Source organism: Chinchilla lanigera, unplaced genomic scaffold (genome assembly GCF_000276665.1).
Source record: "Chinchilla lanigera isolate Chin_1 unplaced genomic scaffold, ChiLan1.0 scaffold00001, whole genome shotgun sequence".
Taxonomy (NCBI): domain Eukaryota; kingdom Metazoa; phylum Chordata; class Mammalia; order Rodentia; family Chinchillidae; genus Chinchilla; species Chinchilla lanigera.
Genome location: NW_004955402.1, coordinates 36,002,301 through 36,021,251, shown reverse-complemented (window position 1 = coordinate 36,021,251; position 18,951 = coordinate 36,002,301). Strand labels below are relative to the sequence as shown.

At 42.4% G+C, this 18,951-nt stretch overlaps 1 long non-coding RNA gene across 4 annotated transcripts in view; it reads left to right on the top strand.

Annotated features, from left to right (window-relative positions):
• LOC102022986 overlaps positions 1 to 18,951 on the top strand; it is a 103,461-nt gene that overhangs the window by 65,223 nt on the left and 19,287 nt on the right. The window contains exons 4-5 of one of the 4 annotated variants that reach the window (XR_259079.2): positions 1,765 to 1,920; positions 10,274 to 13,050. This is a non-coding gene — a long non-coding RNA (uncharacterized LOC102022986). Of the gene's footprint in view, positions 1 to 1,764; positions 1,921 to 2,158; positions 2,401 to 4,552; positions 4,899 to 10,273; positions 13,051 to 18,951 lie in introns of those variants that run through there. The other 3 variants (XR_001232817.1, XR_001232816.1, XR_001232818.1) reach the window with 3 other exon arrangements.

The following is an 18,951-nucleotide window of genomic DNA, read 5'->3' as shown; positions in this document are numbered from 1 at the left end:
AAAAAAAAAAAAAAAAAAAAAAAAAGAAGCCATCAGTATAGATCTCAAGCACATTCAAAAGATTAAGAAAGTAGTATTATAAACTATGGGCATAGAAAATCCTAACAGCCTAACATAGAGGTTTAAGACCTCTATGCAGTAAACAAAAAATATAAAATATTATTTTAAAAAGTGAAGATCGTAAAAATAAAGCAAGATTCTATCTCAGAAAAAAATCTGCAGGCATGCAAATAAGGTAAAAATGGCCCATAATAACATTTGACCCTGCCCAAAGGTGAACCTATTAATGATTTGGCAGTCATTACTCCAGATTTTGTTCTCTGTGCATGAGATGTGATCAAAATATATGGTAAATGTTTAAAATTTTTTAAAAATGTAATACATTAAAAGACACTTTTCCATTAACCCCCTCAAAATATTACCCTCTCACTTCGAACACACTTACCCTATCATTCTTGTCATTTTGTGAAGTACTTCTCAAAGTCCTCTTTCATGTCTTTAAAAAGTATGATAAAAAACGTATGTTGAGTGCTGATGCCAAGGGCCATCGAACAGAAAGGCAGGCTCATAAAAACACACAATATTGTGTGTCATCATCCACTTTACTAATCAGATCTGGTACCGTGTGACTTCCGGCTCTTCCCCAAAGTCAAAATGACCAAGCAATGTAAATATTTTGAATCAGTTCAGGACATCGAGGCAGCCATAATGGCGCAACTAAACACTCACCAAATAGGACTTCCTGAACTGCTTCAGAAAGTGACAAGATCAACAGGATAAGTGTGTTTAAAGCAAGAAGTGCCATAGTGTGAGGCAGATTAATGGCAATGTGTCTTACCATAATAAATTTTTAAAAATTTAAGCATTCACCATAGTTTCTGATCACACCTCATAATTACTTATAGTTTAAAATACGCATTTTTCACACGAGCAAACTAATGCATATTCCTTAGACTTGTGATCTAATACCGAACAAATCCGTATTAGAAGCATGTGAGAAGATTTTGGAAACCAAAGTCCAGGGCCATCCTAGAGTCCAGATCACCTGCTGGCTATGTAGGAATGGGGTACCATTGGGCGGTCAGGAGATTTAAGGATCAGATCTCACCCAGGAATAAGATGCAGTTTTTGGCTTTTTTTGTCTTGGTCCGCTTGTAACATTTTTGTTGTTTGTTTTATAATAAATTGAGTTGATTAAAAGGTCTTGGAATCCAGTTGGAGAGATGGGTGTTGGTGAGCAGATATCTAAGAATTCCTGGTGAAGTTACTCACTAACCAGTGACCCCTAACAACTCCATGGGGGACAGGTGGGAAGGAGCCTCCGTGTCTCCGGGCTGGAAAGACTTGGGGGTCACAACAGAACAGCTGGCTTCACACCTCGGCTCTGTGTGAACCTGGAGAGCTGGCTCCGCTTTTCTGTGTCCCCATGTCCTCTTGGGCTAAGTGATGCGATAGTTTTCCTCACCCTTCGCATCTCAGAGGCTTAGGCTGAAGCTGTGCTGCCCTCAGCCCTGTGGACCCCTCGGTTAGAACAGCTGAGTCAGTGTCAGTGCCTGCAGGCTGAGGGTCGGAAGGGGACAGAGTCCCAGGCAACATAGCAAGGAAGTGGAAAGGAGCAACATAAATCACAGAAAAACTCTAAGAACTGAACAGGAACAGGTGGGATTTCCCACTTCTCAGACGGGGCTTCTAACCACCATGTTAGCCGAGGGGTGCCAAGATGCTGCTGTGGCCTTTATATATGGAAGCGTCCATGAATTTTAGGTCTCTGTGATGGGTCTACGCACTCCCGTGGAAACCCAGCCTGTCCAGCTTGGCAGTGAATTCTCATGTACTGAAATTGGAGCTGGCAGCCTGCTCATCCAGACCTCTGCTCGCCCAGACGGATGTGTCCACTGTGATGCTGTCTTCGTGTCCACGGTGAGTGACCAACCTGGGAGGAGAGAGGGCAGGGTTCAGAAACTACCAAAGAACTGGGCTTGAGGGAAATCTACTCAAGGCAGCCCCTCACATCCTTAGGACACACAGGCTGGCATCTTTCCCCTTCCCACTTGTCCTCCCTGGGAAATCCAAGTGAGAATGTGCAGCTTGAGCCACATCTGAGCCACTAAGCAAAAGCTCTGGCCTCCCTGGCATTCTGCCTTCTAATCCCTACCAGGGTCTGAACGGGCTCCTGCGAAGTGATGGAGAGAGGCAGGCAAAGTCAAGCATGGAAAGCACTTTGTGAATTCAACTCTGTTGGGCCTTCTTAATCCGTGCTCTTCAGGTGATCTCTCAGGACATGCGAACACAGTGGCAAACACATGAAGGGGGCAGCAACGCGGGCAGAGGGAAAGTTTGGCCTAGAGAAGTATTCTCTGCGCTTCAAAAGAAACGTTTGCCCCACTACAAATTCCTTTTTCTTTCTTATTTTCCAAAACTGGGGATTGAACCCAGTCCTCACAAATGCTAAGGAAGCATTCCTCTAGTCCTTTTAAATTTTTTTATTTTGAGAAAGGGTCTAATTAAGCTGCCCAGGCTGTCCTTGAACTGTGACCCTTCTGCCTCAGCCCCCTGAGCAGCTGGGATTACAGGCATCACCATGCCCGGCTATAAATTATCCTTAGTTCATTCTTTACCCAGGTCTCCTGCTTGGTAAGGCTACCCTTATCAGTGTGGACTGGAATGTCTCATGGATAAATGGCTCTAAATGCATTGCCACTGGGCTTATCTGGGGCGTTAGCTGGAAAGTCTACCTCACAGCCTGCCACATACCCATCATTTGATTGGGGTCTGTCGTGAGCTTAGCCTCTTCAGTGTCCTGGGGAGTGGATCAAACAGCGGTAGAGAGCCAGAATTTTGTGGTCAGGCTGAGTCTGGGTCACAAATCACTGCATATCCTTGGGCAAGTCACTGAGCAAGCCCCGCTTCTCATCTGTGCAACAGGGAGATGATAGTGCTCTCCACACAGCAACTCTGAGAAATGAAAAACTCACACAAAGCATCGAACAATGCCCAAAACTCAGGAATCTTCATCAAGTATTAGCTATTACACTCAGGACAAAAAGGACAACGCGTAAAGTCAGCCTTTCCTCAGGGAGGCAGAGAAGCCTATGGAGGCCTCCTTGTATGCTTTGCTGACTGAAATGGTCTCCACGTGAATAATGGTTCTCCTCAGCTGAAAGGAAGCTAGGGGCCTTTGGCCCAGGCCTCAGGCTCAGAAGACTCGGACTTCAGCTGACACACAATGGTGAGTCATGCAGAGGAGCCAGCAGGTCTTGTCCCAAAGGTCAGCCGTAACTGAAATCACTCACCCACACAGCTCCGGTGCCTATGGCTCCAATGCAGGGACCTCAGCTTGACCGGGCAGATTCCTGTTCACACATTGAGATGTTATCCAAGCCTCCCACAGCACTTCATGAAGCAAGCGTGGGGGCCTAACCACAGCCACCTGCCCTAGGCGTGATTCAGTGTTCCAGCTTATTTATGAGAGACTGGGAATTCATTTCAAAATGTCAACCACTCCTCAGAGACTAATGGGCCCTACTGTGCCCAGTATCTTCACGGAGGTTGTCCTTCTGTGCCTCAGGGGCTCTGCACTCCAGGAACATCCATCATGGTGTCTGGGGTGAGGAGCTACTGTGTCATTAAGTCAACCAAATATGTTGGGGAGCAAGTGATCTGCCTGCGCCCCACAGGGGTGAGTGCTAGGAAGTCTTAGCTAGAAGCTATGTCCATGGGATGGGAACACAGCAGTTCAACCACCCAGAAACAATAACCAGTACATTGGACAAGTGGATCTCATGGAGTGTACTGGGGTTTATGATGTTCTCCCATCATTCGCCTGTTGAAACCAGATCTGCAGGGCTCTGATCCCAACCATGGGTGAATCTCTGGCAGCTTTTGTGCCTCTCTTGTTCTCTTGTAATTTTAAAAATTCCTATAGCCCGGTGATGGCGAACCTTTTAGAGCTTTTAATGATAATGCATGTGCCATAGGTTCACCACCACCTCTCTAGTCACTTTATAAGCATTTATTATGGATAATTCTATACATGACCAAAAAAAAAAGGCAGTGGTATAATAAACCTCCATGTAACCAGTTTTATCAATTCGCATCTCCTCTCAACATACCCTCCATTTTTGGTGGAATAGTTTAGCATTCTCGTTTCTTTTCTCATTTTTTGGTACTAGGAATAGAACTCAGAACCTTGCCCTTGCCTGGCAGGCACTGTGCTGCTGAGCTATATCCCCAGCCCCTTGGTGGACTATTTTAAAGCAAATTCTTTGATTGTTTTCAGAGACAACAACGGCCTTTGCTCAATAATGAGTAAATCAAGCCAAGCAGAATGATTAGCAGAAACTTCTCTGGCTCGAGTTCACTCTCCCACCCAGAACACTACGGGTCTCAAAAGGGGTCTTGGGTCGGGGACTTCTCTGTTCCTCTCCCCTAGTTTCTTCTCCTGCTCACAGCTGCTTTGGAACAGTAGAGGCTGCGCAGATCTCCTGCTACTGTCAGGCTGAGGCAAGATCAGCCGCAAGTTTCAGAGTGGCTGTTCATCTCTCCTCCGTAGGCTTCGCCCATCCCCAGTGCTGACCAGCATGGAGACTGGTGCCATCTGATGGCCTGGGCTGGACAGCAGCGCGATGCATGCTAGGTAAATAAAGATGGTGTGGCCGCTTTCCCTATGAAGACACGTTTTCCGTGGAAAGAAATTCAGGGAACGGGGGAAGTAAGGAGACTGTGCAGTGCTTTCCCTCACTGAGGAAAATGCACGATTTCCTTTCCTGCTTGGGCCACACTTGCGAACGCAGTGATCGCTGGCACTTCCTGCCTCGGACGGCCTTGTCCAGCGTGGTAACCAACAGCCACACGTGGCTAATGAGCACGTGACATGCCGTCGAACACACAGTGAGTCTCCAAACCTTGGCATGAAAAAATAATGTAAAATATCTCTGTAATATTTTCATACGGATGATACATTGAACTGAAAATGTTTACATATTACACTATATAAAATGTGTTAGTAAAATCTAGTTCACTTATTTTTTAAATTTTTTAATGCAGCTATTAGAAAATTTAAAATTACACCCAAAGCTCTTTCAGTGTGACCCAGAAGACTGAGCTAAAACCATGGAGTGAAATTATTACATTTTAATGTTACAAAAACCCACTGCTACTCCCCCACCCCTCCAAGGCCCTAGAGCCAGTGAAGATTTGGTTTGGATCCGTGCTAGCCGGGCCCCTTCATATCCATATTACACGTTATGAAACTGAGGTGACAGAAGTGACCACCAGGTTTGTAGCTACCCCTGTGTTGCTGCAGAGACTGAAAAATTATCCCATGCTCTTCTGGAGAAACGCTGAGAAAGATCAGTGTCATTCCTCCAGAAAACCCTTCCTGTCTCTATCTCAGAATGAAGTATCTCAGCATCTCAGCCACACGACAGCTGCGGAGCAGCGAGGCGAGGCTGCAGTCATTCTCGCACTGCCAGCAGAGAGGGGTGGTCATGAGCCAGCAGACAGCACATGGCCTGCAGAGGTCTGGGTCTGGGGTCACCAGAGGCCTTCAGCTGCCCTCCAGACCTGTTTGGATTGGCCCGCAGCATTGGACCGTTTCTTGAATCATGTGCCAACATTTAAACATTGGGAAACAGCAGTAAAAATATGAGTTTCCGGTTTCCCTGGAAATACTAGATCTAGTGGCAAAAGGCCGGCTCCTGCCTGGCAGTGGCTTGCTGCACTCAGCTGCTGCCTGCTGGGTGAGGTGTCACCCCCATCCCCTATGCCCCACCCCTCAAGGAGGCCCATGTGGGGCAGTGGACAGCTGCAATGAACTTCGTCTCCAGTTTTTCTTACGGTGAAGTTGAGAAGGAAAGTGAAGTATTTTTCATACATATCTGCACAGTATGATCAAAAAATAAGGCATGTGGAGAAAGAAATTAGGAAAAGAATATTCACAACAGCTTCAAGAAAAATTAAATACTTAAATGTAACCTAACCAAGGAAGTAAAAGGCTTTCACAATGAAAACAATAGTACTCTGAAAAAGGAGGTCAAACAGGACATCAGAAAGTGGAAAGATATCCCCTGCTACTGGATAGACAAACTTATACTGTCAAAATGGCCAAACTGCAAAAGGTGATATAAAGAGATTTAATGCAGTTCTGATCAAAATGCCAAAAGTATTCCACACGGAACCAGAAAAAAAATTCTAAAATGTATATGGAATCAGAAGAGCCCCAGAATAGCAAAAGCAATCCTGGGCAACAAAAACAAAACAGGAAGCATCACAGTCCTGAACTTCAAGTTATATTACAAAACTGTAGTGATAAAAACAGCATAGTACTGGCACAAAAACAGGCATGCAGATCAATGGAACAGAATAGAGGCAGCAGAAACAAACCAGGCACATTAAGTCCTTTGATCTTTGACAAAAGGGCCAAAAGCATACACCAGAAGAAGACAGCTTCTTAAACAAATGGTACTAAAAAATGGTTACATACAGGCAGAAGATTGAATCTAGGCCCCTATCTATCACCATGCACCAAAATAAAATCAAAATGGATCGAAGACCTAGATATTAAAACAGAAACATTTAATGTGATGGAAGATAAAATAGGTAAAACCCTTGAAGACACAGATAAGGATTTTCCAAATTACAAAAGAAATAACACCAAGAATCAACAAATAGCATTATATAAAATTAAAAAGCTTCTGCACAGCAAAGGAAATAAGGAATAGAATAGACAACATATAGAATGGGAAATAATTTGGCAGCTACTCCTCTGACACAGTGCTAATATCTAGAATATGTAAAGAACTCAAAAAAATGAGACCCTCACCAAAATAAAAGACCCAATCAAAAAATGAGTAACTGAAATGGATAGACACTTTTCAGAAGCAAAAGTATAAATGGCCAGTAAACACATGAAAAAATGTTTAACATCTCTGGCCATTAGAGAAATGCAAATTCAACAATACTGAGATTTCATCTTATTTCAGAGAAAATGATCATCATCAAGAAATAAAACAATGACAAATACCAGAGAGGTTGCGGGGGGAAAAGGAACCCGTCTGCATTGTTGGTGGGAATGTGACAACCACTGTGAAAATCAGTATGGAGAGTCCTGAAGATAAAACTAGAAATTCCATTCAACCAAGGTACACCTCTCCTGGGTATCTTCCCAAGAATGAAAGACATACTGCACTGATGCACGCACATCCATGTTTATAGCAGCACAACTCAATAGCTAAATCTTAGAAGAAGCCTACATGTCCATTAAAAGATAAAGAAAATTGGTATTTATATACAAGGGAGTACTATTCTACCATAAAGAAAGATAAATGAGTCAGATTTGGGAAAATGGATGTCCCTTGAGACCATAATGTTATGTGAAATAAATCAGACATACAAACTTAAATACTCTATAACTTCACTTATATGAGAAATCCAAAGTATAAGTATATTTAAAGAGCAATAGGAAACAGAAAGATCTTTTATAAATGAGAAGGGATCTCAAATGTAGAGGAGAAGAAGGGGAAGGGTGAGGGATAAAAAGAATTAAGATGTATACATGTAACTACTCTCCACAATGAATGCCATCCTTAAATACTACAAACATATACTAATAAACAATGTTTAAAAGTCGGTGTATGTTTAATTTAAATATTTATTGTAATAAAAGACACGTTACTATTAATCTCCCCACAGAATACTCCCCCTCTCTTGGAACACACTTATGCTATCATTTTTGCCGCTTTCTGAAACAGTTCCAGAAGTCCTCTTTTGTGAGTGTCTTTAGTTGCACTGTTGTGGCTACCTCAAGGTGCTGAATTGATTCAAAACACTTACCTTTCATGGTCATCTTGACTTTGGGGAAGAGCCGAAAGTCACATAGTGCCAGATCAGGTGAGCAAGGCAGATGAGGACACACCTTTTCCATTAAGACGGTACTGGCTGCAGCATTCATTGTGTTTCTCATCACACCTTGTAAAGACACTAATGAAAGAAGACTTCTAGAACTGCTTCAGAAGGTGGCAAGAGTGATGGGATAAGTGAGTATGAACTGAGGGGAAATACTATGAGGGAGATTAGTGTCCATGTATCTTTTACTGTAATAAATTTTTTAAAAATTTAAACATTCACCATATTTTTCAGTCTACCCTTGTATGTCTCTACCAAAAGGCTAGAAAGTCATATTTAACCCAAAAGAGCCTCATATTTTAAGAAAAAAAAATTTTTTTGTACCCACTTGTTTCTCACATTGTCTGATCAGGCACCAGCCAGTTTGCCATTCTGATCTAATTTTTTTCTGCTGCACCCCATGACAGAAAGGAAGCCAGATTACCCATCATGAGGAAACTGGGGTGCTAAGAAGCAGCCCTCCACTGACTATAAGGAATGGGCTCAAGTGGGGTACCCCAGACTGAAGGGTCCTGAGGACTTTGTCTTCTTTTCAGTTTTCTAACATCCCAGGGCCAAGTCATCAAGGTTTGTGGGGCCAGGCCTGCAGGTGCTTCTGCCCCAATGATAGGTAATACACCCCAGAGGAACATCCACCCCAAGGCTCCTCCAGAGTCGCCTCCAGGATGGAAAACAAAAGGACACAGTTCAAACTAAACTGAGGAAGGAGGAAACATCCCAGAGAGCGGTGGCCTCCAATGAAAAAGTGCTAGGCACTCTGCTACTTTTCCCTACCAGCCACCTCTGCACTTGACACCATGATAGCCTGGGTCCCCTGAGGCCAGTCCTGCCTCCAGGGTGTGTAACGGGTCACAGCCTGCAGCTCCCAGCTTTCAGAATAGGCCTGTCCTGTGAAGTGGGCCCAACAGCCAGAAGCCAGCAGCCCTGAGAGCCAGCAGAACCCCTCTTCTCCCCCACTGAAAGGCCTGCAAAGGTGATTCATGTTTGTTGTCTCTCTCTCTGTCTCTGTCTCTGTCTCTCTCTTCTCTCTGCCTTTGCAGTACTGGAGATTGAAACCAGGGCTTTGACCCTGAGCTATGTTCCCCGCCCCCTTTTTTCTGAGAGAGGGTTTTACTAAATTGCTAAATTGTCCAGACAGGGCTCTAATTTGCAATCCTCCTGCCTCAGCTTCCCAGAGTGCTGAGATTACAGTCCTTTGCCAGCACTTCCAGCCTGCAAGCTCTTAACTGTCAGGAGGCCGAGAGGTGATGGTTCTTGCATCCAAATGAGCCGGCAGGACCAGACAGAGGAAAAACCACTTGTTAGCGACGTGGAAGGAGGAGCACAGGTCCAGAGACCTCAGGATGGGACAGGCCGGAGAGCAAGGCCTTTGCCCTGAGCCTCCCTGCTGAGCGAGGCTCTGCCGCCTTCTGAGAACATGGGGCCCTGGCTCAGTCCCTGTGCAAGACAGAGGATGGTGTGGAAATAAAGTCAGTTGTCAGGAGTCCTGCACCATCTTGGTAGCTCCGGCCTCTGCAGGATCTGGGTATTGGGAGCCTCAGCGCGGGCTTTGCGCCCCTCGGGGTTGGCCCAGGGCCACCCTTTGGGGAGCCACCTTGGATGATTCACAGAGACAGATTCATGTTCTGGGTACCCTGGCCCTGGGCAGTGCCTATCTAGAGCGGAGGGAACTAGGAGGATCCTCGGAGGACCAAGTCTCCTGCGCCCTTGGCGGGGCAATGGCGACACCCAGTGGTGGCCGCGGGAAGCCAGAGAAGAGCCTTCGAAGCCCTGAGCCACGCTGTCTTGCGTTGCCCCAGCTGGGCAGCTTCTCAGCTTTCCCTGCCGAGAGGACTGCGCTCTGGCCGCCTTTCCTAGGTGGCCTTCAGCGCTGCCACCTAACGGGCAGATCACGTCCACAGTGGGGCACCCAGTTCCAGTCCCTTCTCGGGCTCCCAGGGTCGGGAGTGGCGGAGCCTTAGGTGGCCCTGAAGGCCAAGACCTGCCCCGCATCTTCGCCTCTAGTCTCACCTGGTCACCTGTTGCGTCTCCCAATAAACATTGCTCTTGCAGTCCTTTCTCCGGGTTCCTGGGAAAAGGGGCTCCATGGCAACTGAGGTCACTCTGCCAGCTGGGATCAGAGGAGCTCCAGAGCCTGAGACTGGAGAGGGCCACCAGTCCCCAAACAGGACACAAAAGTAGCCCCACTGTGTGAAGTGTATAGTCAGGCCCATCCCTCCAAAAGCAAGTGACACCCCAACACTTTGTGCTTTTCCTTTAAGACTGCACTTCCTTGTGTGTTCCTAGGCACGAGGCCCAGTGTTAAGAAAGTCACATTCATTTTTCTCACACCAGACCTGAAACAGTTACATGTCCCTGTGTTTTGCAGATAAAGAAAATGAGTTTGAAAGATGTTAAATAAGTTGTCAAAAGGTCAACGAGTCACAGGACTGCGACGTGACATTGGAACTGGGACTGTACGCTGCCTGATGTTTGCCAGTTACTGATTTGTAAAAAGTGAAAAAGGTGATTGTGGTAGCAGTGTTCTCACTCCGGGCAGGATAGTTTGAAACTCTGTGCCACCTCTTGTCTGAGCAGTACTTTGGTTGGTCCTCAATTTGTCAAAGAAGGGCAGTCCAGGATCCAAAAAGTGAAAAGCAACATCCTCCTGCCCTCGTTCTGCCTCAGAGAGTTTCAGGGACTTGCTCTGATCCTGCCCCGTATGCCCTTGGCCTTCTCAGCCTGAGGAGACTGCGTGTTCTCAGTGGGTCCCCATAAGATCCTTGCAGTGTGGCTTGGCCTGGCCTGACACTAACTTTTTAGAAGCCAACCTGCCACATTAACCATGTTCAGATCCTCGTGTAGAGCCAGCACCTCAGCAGAGTCACCTAAACCTCGCAGCATGGAGCCTGGTGCAGTGCACACATGCTGTGTGCCTGAAGAATGAACGAATGTTGTATTATTTAGGGCTGCAATAACGTGGCTTAAACAATGGAAATTTATTCTCTCACACTTGTAGAGGCCAGAAGTCTAAAGTCAGGTGAGGGCCCCAGCAGAGAAGGCTTCTTGCTTGCTCTCTCCTAGCGGTGGGTGGTGGTGGTGGTCTTTGGTGTTTCTTATCTAATACGGTACAAGAGATCTTTTCATGTTAGTCCACGTGGCCAGCTGTCTTTCTCTTCATCTAAGGACACCAGTTGTACAGCACCCACCTCAATGATCTCATCTTCACGTGATTACATCTAAAATGACTCTATTCCCACATAATGTCACATCACAGGCACCAGAGGTTAGGATGTAGACATATCTTTTGTGAAGACATAACTCAACCCATAACAACCATGAAGGGCAGTTTGCTCGTGGTCTGATTTTCAATTACAAAGCTCTCAGGGCTTGGTTCGTCACAGGAAGGTCAGTAGTACTTCTGGGTTGTGTTGTTTTACACACTGCGGAGGTGAACTTGTTTCTCCTGTGACTCCTTTCCTTTTTTATTAGCCTATCAGTGATGCTTTGTGGTCACTATAATGACTGTGTTTACTCTAAGCTTAAGTACCTGTGTTTCTCTCTTTCGTATTAGGTATAAAATGGAATATTAACTTGGAATAGAGCCTCTCCCTCTTGGGCAATGGCAAGAACATTCTACTCTAAATAAGTCAAGCCGACCTTGCATTTTTACCGAAGCTCACACTCCTCTGACTGTTCCTTAAGCCTCTTCACAGTCCAGCCCCAACTCCCCTTCCCGGCTGCTCCTCCATTCTCAAACTCCCGGGGCTCCGCACAGTGCTGATTTGTCCTTCCCTGAAATGCCCCTTGAGCTTCCACCCCTGTGCCTTTGCTGTATCCCTTCCGGAAGCCTCTTCCCATATCTAGCGTCTCCTTTTGATTTTTTTTTTTTTTTTTTTTTGGTTTTTCTCCGGTACCGGGAACCGAACTCACGACCTTGCGCTTGCCAGGCAAGCGCTTTTGCCGCTCAGCTAAATCCCCAGCCCCTAGCGTCTCCTTTTGAGATTCTCGCTAGTCTTTAAGGTCAAATTCAAAGGCAACCTCCTCAGGAAGCCTTCCCTGATCCTCCACCTTCTCTCCCTCAGAGGGCTGGTGGCCCTGGTTAACCTTTGGTAAACCACTACCCACAGGCTACTCTGGTCAGAAGGACTTTGTCTTTCCTCCTCCTCCCTCCCGTCACAAAGCAAGAATGAAGAGAAGTCTGGCGGCCCTCATAGGAGATAGAGCTGAGGGTGCTGGGGCTGTTTCCTTGGAAGAGATGCATACCCTAAGCTTCCTTCAACTGCTGAGATTCTATCAGACTATGAGCACCTTACGGAAACTACTCCTGGTTTCTTTGGTAGTCCTTTACACACACATGTGCACACGTCTGTGCCTGGCATAAGCCATGCTCAAACTCCGACTCCTGTCTGATGTAAGAGTCATCCGCTTATCAGGTGATGTGGGAAGCAGAATTCTAAGATGGCCCCAGGATTTCCTGCAGCCAGGTGCATATGTCCAAAACAATCCCAGGACTGAGAGAAGATCTTAACCCAGTGACTAAGCTATGCTGTATGGCATATTGACTGAATATAGGGAGATGACCTGGGTGAGCTTGACCTAACCCCAAGAACCCTCAAAAAGCAACTGGCCCAGGAGGGAGAACAAGAACTTCGAAGTGAGAGATCTGACAGGAGGGCCTGGTGGGTGAGCCAGAGCAAGCCACATAGCAAGGATGTGAGTGGCCTCTAGGAGCTAAAAGCAGTCAGACCCTACCTGGTGCAGGAGCTAAGAGCAGCCAGCAAGACAATTGGACACAGGTTCACAACCGTAAGAAAATGAATTCTGCCTACGATTCAAGCAGATCTCTACCTGGTCAAGCCATCAGATACAGCTGCAGCTGGCTGGACTCCTGACCGTAGGAATGGTGAGCCAGTGAGTGGGGGTTATTTTAATTTGCTCTGCATGTGAAAAGTATCCTATTAGTAGTGGGGAAATACAAACTAAAATAACAGTAATACATGACTCTTAATCCAGGGTGAATGGCAGAAACTCCTGAACTTATCCAGTGTGGACAATAATAAGGAAATATATGAGCATACCAACACACATATGATAACACTTCAAAATAAGGCTTTCTGATGTGACAATAAAAAATTGAAAAGGCTGAGGCAAGAGAATCAAAAGCTTAACCCCAGCCTGGGCAACTTAACAAGACTTTGTCTCAAAATTTAAAAACAAACAAACCTTTAAAACATGGCTGAGGATTTAGCTCAGTTCAAAGGTACTTATTTCAACTGCCAGGGAGAAAATGGGCATATGCTTCAATATAGAATTTAACTTCTAAATATGTCCTAGAAAAATACTCAATTACACATGTGAAAGGTGTTTACTGTAGCATTTTTACAGTACTCAGAAACAAGGTAGATATCTATCAATAAAAAAGTGGTTGTACAAATTGTGCTATAATATTCTGGGAATACTGCAGTTTTTGTTTTACTAAGAGGTAGCCTATAACAGACTAACATGAAAAGATCTCTTGCACCATATTAGATAAAAAAAAATTACTCTGCAGAACAACACTTATAAACCAACTGATTCTGAGACACATTTTGTTACCTGTCAAACTCTCCGAAAATCAGAAGACCCTTAATCACAGTTTAAGTACTACCAGTCTAGTGCTATCAAAATGTAGCTATATTGCATAAACATATAAAGACCTCTTACAATTTAAGTTAACAAACCATTTTAAGGACAATTTGAGAAGGGAATGTGAGTCCTGGCTGAAAACTTTCTGTTAACATCTTATAAGATCAAGAAAATTCTTATGCTATTTTGTAAATGGATGGCTGTTTGTTAATATGTTTTCCTTCTATTTTTTAAAATTAAAAAAAAAAGCCCAAGAAAGTGCCAACAACAAGAATTGCAGAATGTGTGTTAGCAACTTGGAAGAAAATTCCTGAGACAGCAGTAGTCTTGGAAGAAACGCTGCATTCAATGCTTGTAGAGGGAGTGAAGACAAACACGGTGTGTGAAAACAGGGATGTGGGCAATTCTGGTCAGAAGTCACTTAAAACAATCAGATTCTCAACATCAACATATTTCTGCAAACACTAGGACTAATTTTTATTTACATTTTCCATTTACTGTCTGGTCATTATATGGGACACACAGTTATATGCACATAAGACTACACAAGCTCTTTCAATAAATGTAGAATAAAAATTATAACTGAAAGGCAATGCCATAATTCACCAGACAGTACATTCTCTGCATGATCTATGTGGTGCACATTATTATTGATGGTATCCTGTATCTGATAATCTGATGTAGTATGATTTCATTAGTGCTAGCAGAAAATGAATTTTATATGTGTATAAACATATTGATACTAAATCCATTGAGAAAAGGCTATATAAAAGCACATACACCACCTGTGAAGAGTTACCTTTGGGGTGAGAGACGAGCAGTAAAGAGGTCTTTAACACTACTCTGTGTCTGAGTCTTTGCAACAACACTGTACAGTACTCTATGAAATTTAAAATACATATTACATATAATAATATACTACTATATTACTATATAATATCACCATATGTTAAATAGTACATAAATTATAAAGCTATAGGAATATTGCCCTGTTTGGCAGACAGATCAATGGAAGTGAACAGAAAGCTCAGAAATAGCTCAAAATACAAGTGAGAATTTTAAAATTTTATACTGTTTTATTTGTGGTACTGGGGATAAAACCCAGATCCTTGAGCTTGCTAGGGAAGCTCTACCACTGAGCTGTATTGCCAGCCCTTTATTTTGAGACAGGGTCTAAGTTGCCCAGGCGGGGCTCAAGCAAAATACCCAACACCCACAACTTAATGGAGGACAGGCTTACTTTGCCTCACTGTTTCCGTCCAAGTTGTCTGGCTCTAAGGCAGAAACAGGATGGCAGAGGAGTATGGTGAAGGGAAAGGTATTCAACCCATGGCAGCCAGGAAGGAAAGACCGGAGGAGCAGGGAACAAGAATGTATCCTTCCAGGTCAAGTCCCTGGTGACCCACCTCCAACAAGACCCTATCTCCCGAGAGGACATTCAACTACAGAGCTCATCACTGACGGGTATCATGCCCCTGCAATCCAGTCACTTCTCACACACATGAGAATTTGGTGAACGCTACTTTTTAAACATTTTATTAGTATATGAATATGTCATACACATGGATCACATTCATTGCAGGGAATTTGTACCTGTATATAATATCTTAATCCTTTTTTCCCATTCCCCTCCCCTCCCTTCAATCCTTCTTTCCCTTTCCACTTACACAACCTTTGTTTCCATTTTTCTTCTTCTATTCTCTTTTCATTTTCCCTTCCTTCCCTTTCCTCTCCCCTTTTCTTGTTCCCCTTCCCATTTGAACATGTTTTTCCTACTTCAGTTTAAGAAACATTTTAGATCTAAATCCTAAACAATCACCATTTGGTGAAGCTTTCCTCCATTAAATTACTTTTGTGTCTTTGTCAAAAGTCTGCTTTGTATTTATGTGGGTTCTCTATTCTGTTCCGCTTGATTATGGTAGCTATGAAATATCTTACAACCAGATAAACTGATTATCCCAATTTTACTGTTTTTCAAAATTGTCAGCTATTCTGGTTTATCTTTACACATAAATCTTAATATAACCTTGCCTGTATTCAAAATTCCTGCAGAGACTTTGGTATAAATTGCATTAGGCCTATAAATTTTCATAAAATTTGGGGAAAACTCACATCACTACTGTGTTGTGTTCCAATTCATGAACATGGTATGTTTCTCCATTAATCTAGATCTTCCGTTTACCCACACTGTAATTTTCAGCATGTAACTCCAACAGATGTTTAAGTAATTATAAATGGAATTATGTTTGTGTCTACATGTTCACTGCTAATAAACTACAATTAATTTTTGTATGTAGGGCTTATACCCTATGACTTCACTGGATTCCCTTACTAGTTACAGGACTTTTCTATAATCATGTTATCTGCAGAAAAGAACCATTTTGTTTCCTTGAAATTTATATGCTTTTACTTCTTTTATTACAGTGTAGCCTAACTACACTGGCTAGAACTTTCAGTACTTGAATTAGAAGAACTAGAGCTTTCAGTGATCAAGATAGCTATCCTTGACTTGTTCTGGATCTTAAGTGGAAAGCATTCACTTTTGTACCATTAAGTACAACATTAGCTTCAGGGTTTTTAAAAATAGGTGTTCTTTATGAAGTTGAGGCAATTTTCCTATATTCCTTTTACAAGTTTTTATAAACAATGGGTGTTGAATTTTCTCACATGCTTTTTCTTGCACCGAGATTTTTTTTAACCCAATATCATACTGGATTTCGCTGATTCCCAAATATTGAACCAGTGTTGCATTCCTGGAATAAACCCCACTTGATCCTGGTGTAATACCATTCTTGTTTTATATGGTGGTGAATTCAACTTGAAAATATCTTGTTAAAGATTTTTTCATGAATATACATGACAGATATGGTCTGCAGTTTATTTTTTCAGAGTGGTGCTTTTTATCAGGGTAATGCTAGCATCATAAAATGAATGTGAAGCATCTCCTATTTTCTGAAGAACACTATAGGACCATTATTCTTTATTTGGTAAGAATATTCCAGTGGAACCATCTAGGCCTGCATTTTTTTCCATCTTGTTTCTCTTTTTGTTTTTCTTCCAGTACCAGGAATCGAACTCACGACTTTGTGCTTGCCAGGCAGGCACTGTGCCGCTGAGCTAAATCTCCAGCCCTTTTCGATTTTTAAGATTCAAAATTAATCTAATTTTCATAATAACCATAGGCCTACTCAAAATATGTTTTATACCGGATTTCCTTTTTTCAAGAAATTACTCTTTTGTATAGGCTGTGAAGTTTATGTGTGTCACAGTTTGCAGTATTCCCTTACCATTCTTGTGGTATCTGCAATCTATAGTGCCATACCATTTCATTCCCGAACTATATCTTCTCTTTTCCTCTGTCAGCCTTGTTAGAAGTCTGTCATTTTTACTTTTTCCAAAGAACCATCTCTTTATTGCACAGATTTTTATTGTTTTTGCTTCAATTTTACTGATTTCTGCTCTCTTTGCTTTTTTCTGCTTGCTTTGGCTTATTGTGCTGTTCCTTTCCTGGGTGCTGCAAGTGGGAGCATAGAATGCTGATTTGAAACCATGTGTAGTACTACAAGCCTGTAAACCAAGCATTCTAGGAGGATGAGGTAGGAAGTACCCAAGTTTCAGCCCAGCCTGAGCAGCTCAGTGACTTAGTAAGACCCTGTGTGAAAATGAAAAAGGGCTGGAGATGTAACTCAGTGCAAAGGTTTAAGTCCCAACACTGCAAATGCTGATTTGAGATTTCTCCTCATTTCTAAGGTCCGCATTTAGCACTACAAATTTCTTTGGCACTGTTTTAACCATATCCCACAAACATATTTCCATTTTCATTCAGCTCAGTGCTTTGCTTTTACAATTTCCTTTAACTTCCTTTTTGTTCCATGGGTTACTTAAAAGTGTGTTGTCTATTTTCAAGTGTTACAGGATGTTCCTGTTATCCTTATTGCTAGTTTGAGTACAATGTGGTCAGCGAATACTTTGTATGATACTATCTAAAATTTTATTTTGAATTTTGAAAATAAAATTTTGAATTTTATTTAAAATACAAAATAAAATTTTGGGTTTTATTTAAAATACAAAATAAAATTTTGGGTTTTATTTAAAATACAAAATAAAATTTTGAATTTTATTATCCACGATGATCTACAATGATGTATGTTGTGTTTGTACTTGAAAAACATGTGTTGTTTTACATTTTTAAATGACAAGTCACTATAAATTTTGGGAGCACAGTATGAAATTTCAATTCATAGACACAAAAAGGATCAGGTCAGGGTAATTAGCATATATATCACCTTAGAACTTCATTGTTTCTTTTTGTTAGCAACACTGAAATATTAATTACCCTACTGTGCTAAATAATATTGGAAGTACTAGAGACCATACTCATAAGTGAAATAAACCGGACCCACATGTGTAAACATATTGTCTCCCTGGTGTAGCAACCTGAAAGAGTAAGTAAAACTCAAAATGTACAATGGATGATAGGAAAGGGAAAGAAATTGCTCAAAGGAAGGAACAACTGGGATGAGGGAAAGATGAAAAAAGAAAGGAAGAAGGGCAAAAAAATATATATATATATTTATTAGAATAGCTGGGATGACTGTACTGCTGATGTCTGATGGTATATTGAAAGGAACAGTTAATGCTCAAAATTTTTTATATTTTGACCAATTCTGCATGCTTATATCTGGTAATCTGAGCAACTGATTTGAAGACAATATACAATGGAACAACCATTGGTGAATTCCTACCATCTTGTCTAGTGAAACTCTATTATCTCTAATGTTGTATTTAATAATGTTTTTTATTCTCTTTAATGGGTTGAACAATCTTCCATTCTTACATCTGGTAATCTGAGCAACATAGTTGAAGATAACAATATGTAATATAACTGCTAATTCCTATCACTTTGTTTTGAAACCCTGTATCACTTTTAATGTTCTTGCTTTATTTTGTTTATGTCTGTGATGTTGGTATGTTGCTGTTGTTCTTTTTACTACTCTTTAAAAATATATATATGTTGGAAGTTATTCCTCCTATCCAACTGTACTACAGAGCTGTTAACTATCATCCCCATAAAAGCCATGTTTTGTTGTTGGATGACTTATCCAACAAATGCCAACTAGATCTTGCCAACTGAGGGTGGTACTGAGTTCTTATGTCTTTGATGATTTCGTTTAGTTTTCTATCAGTGTACTGAAAGAGGGTATTATAGTCCCTAGTTACAGTTGTAGATTTATTTCTGCATTCAATGTTTCGGTTTGTTGTTGTTGCTTCACATTATTTTCCAACTCAGTTGTCAGCACATGCCATTTAGGATTATGTCTTCTTCATGTGTTTTTTAAAAAGACAAGCTCTTGCTATATTGTCCAGGATGGTTTTGAACTCCTGGTTCAAGCAATCTTCTTCTGAGCCTCCTCAGTAGTTAGAACTACTGGTGTATTT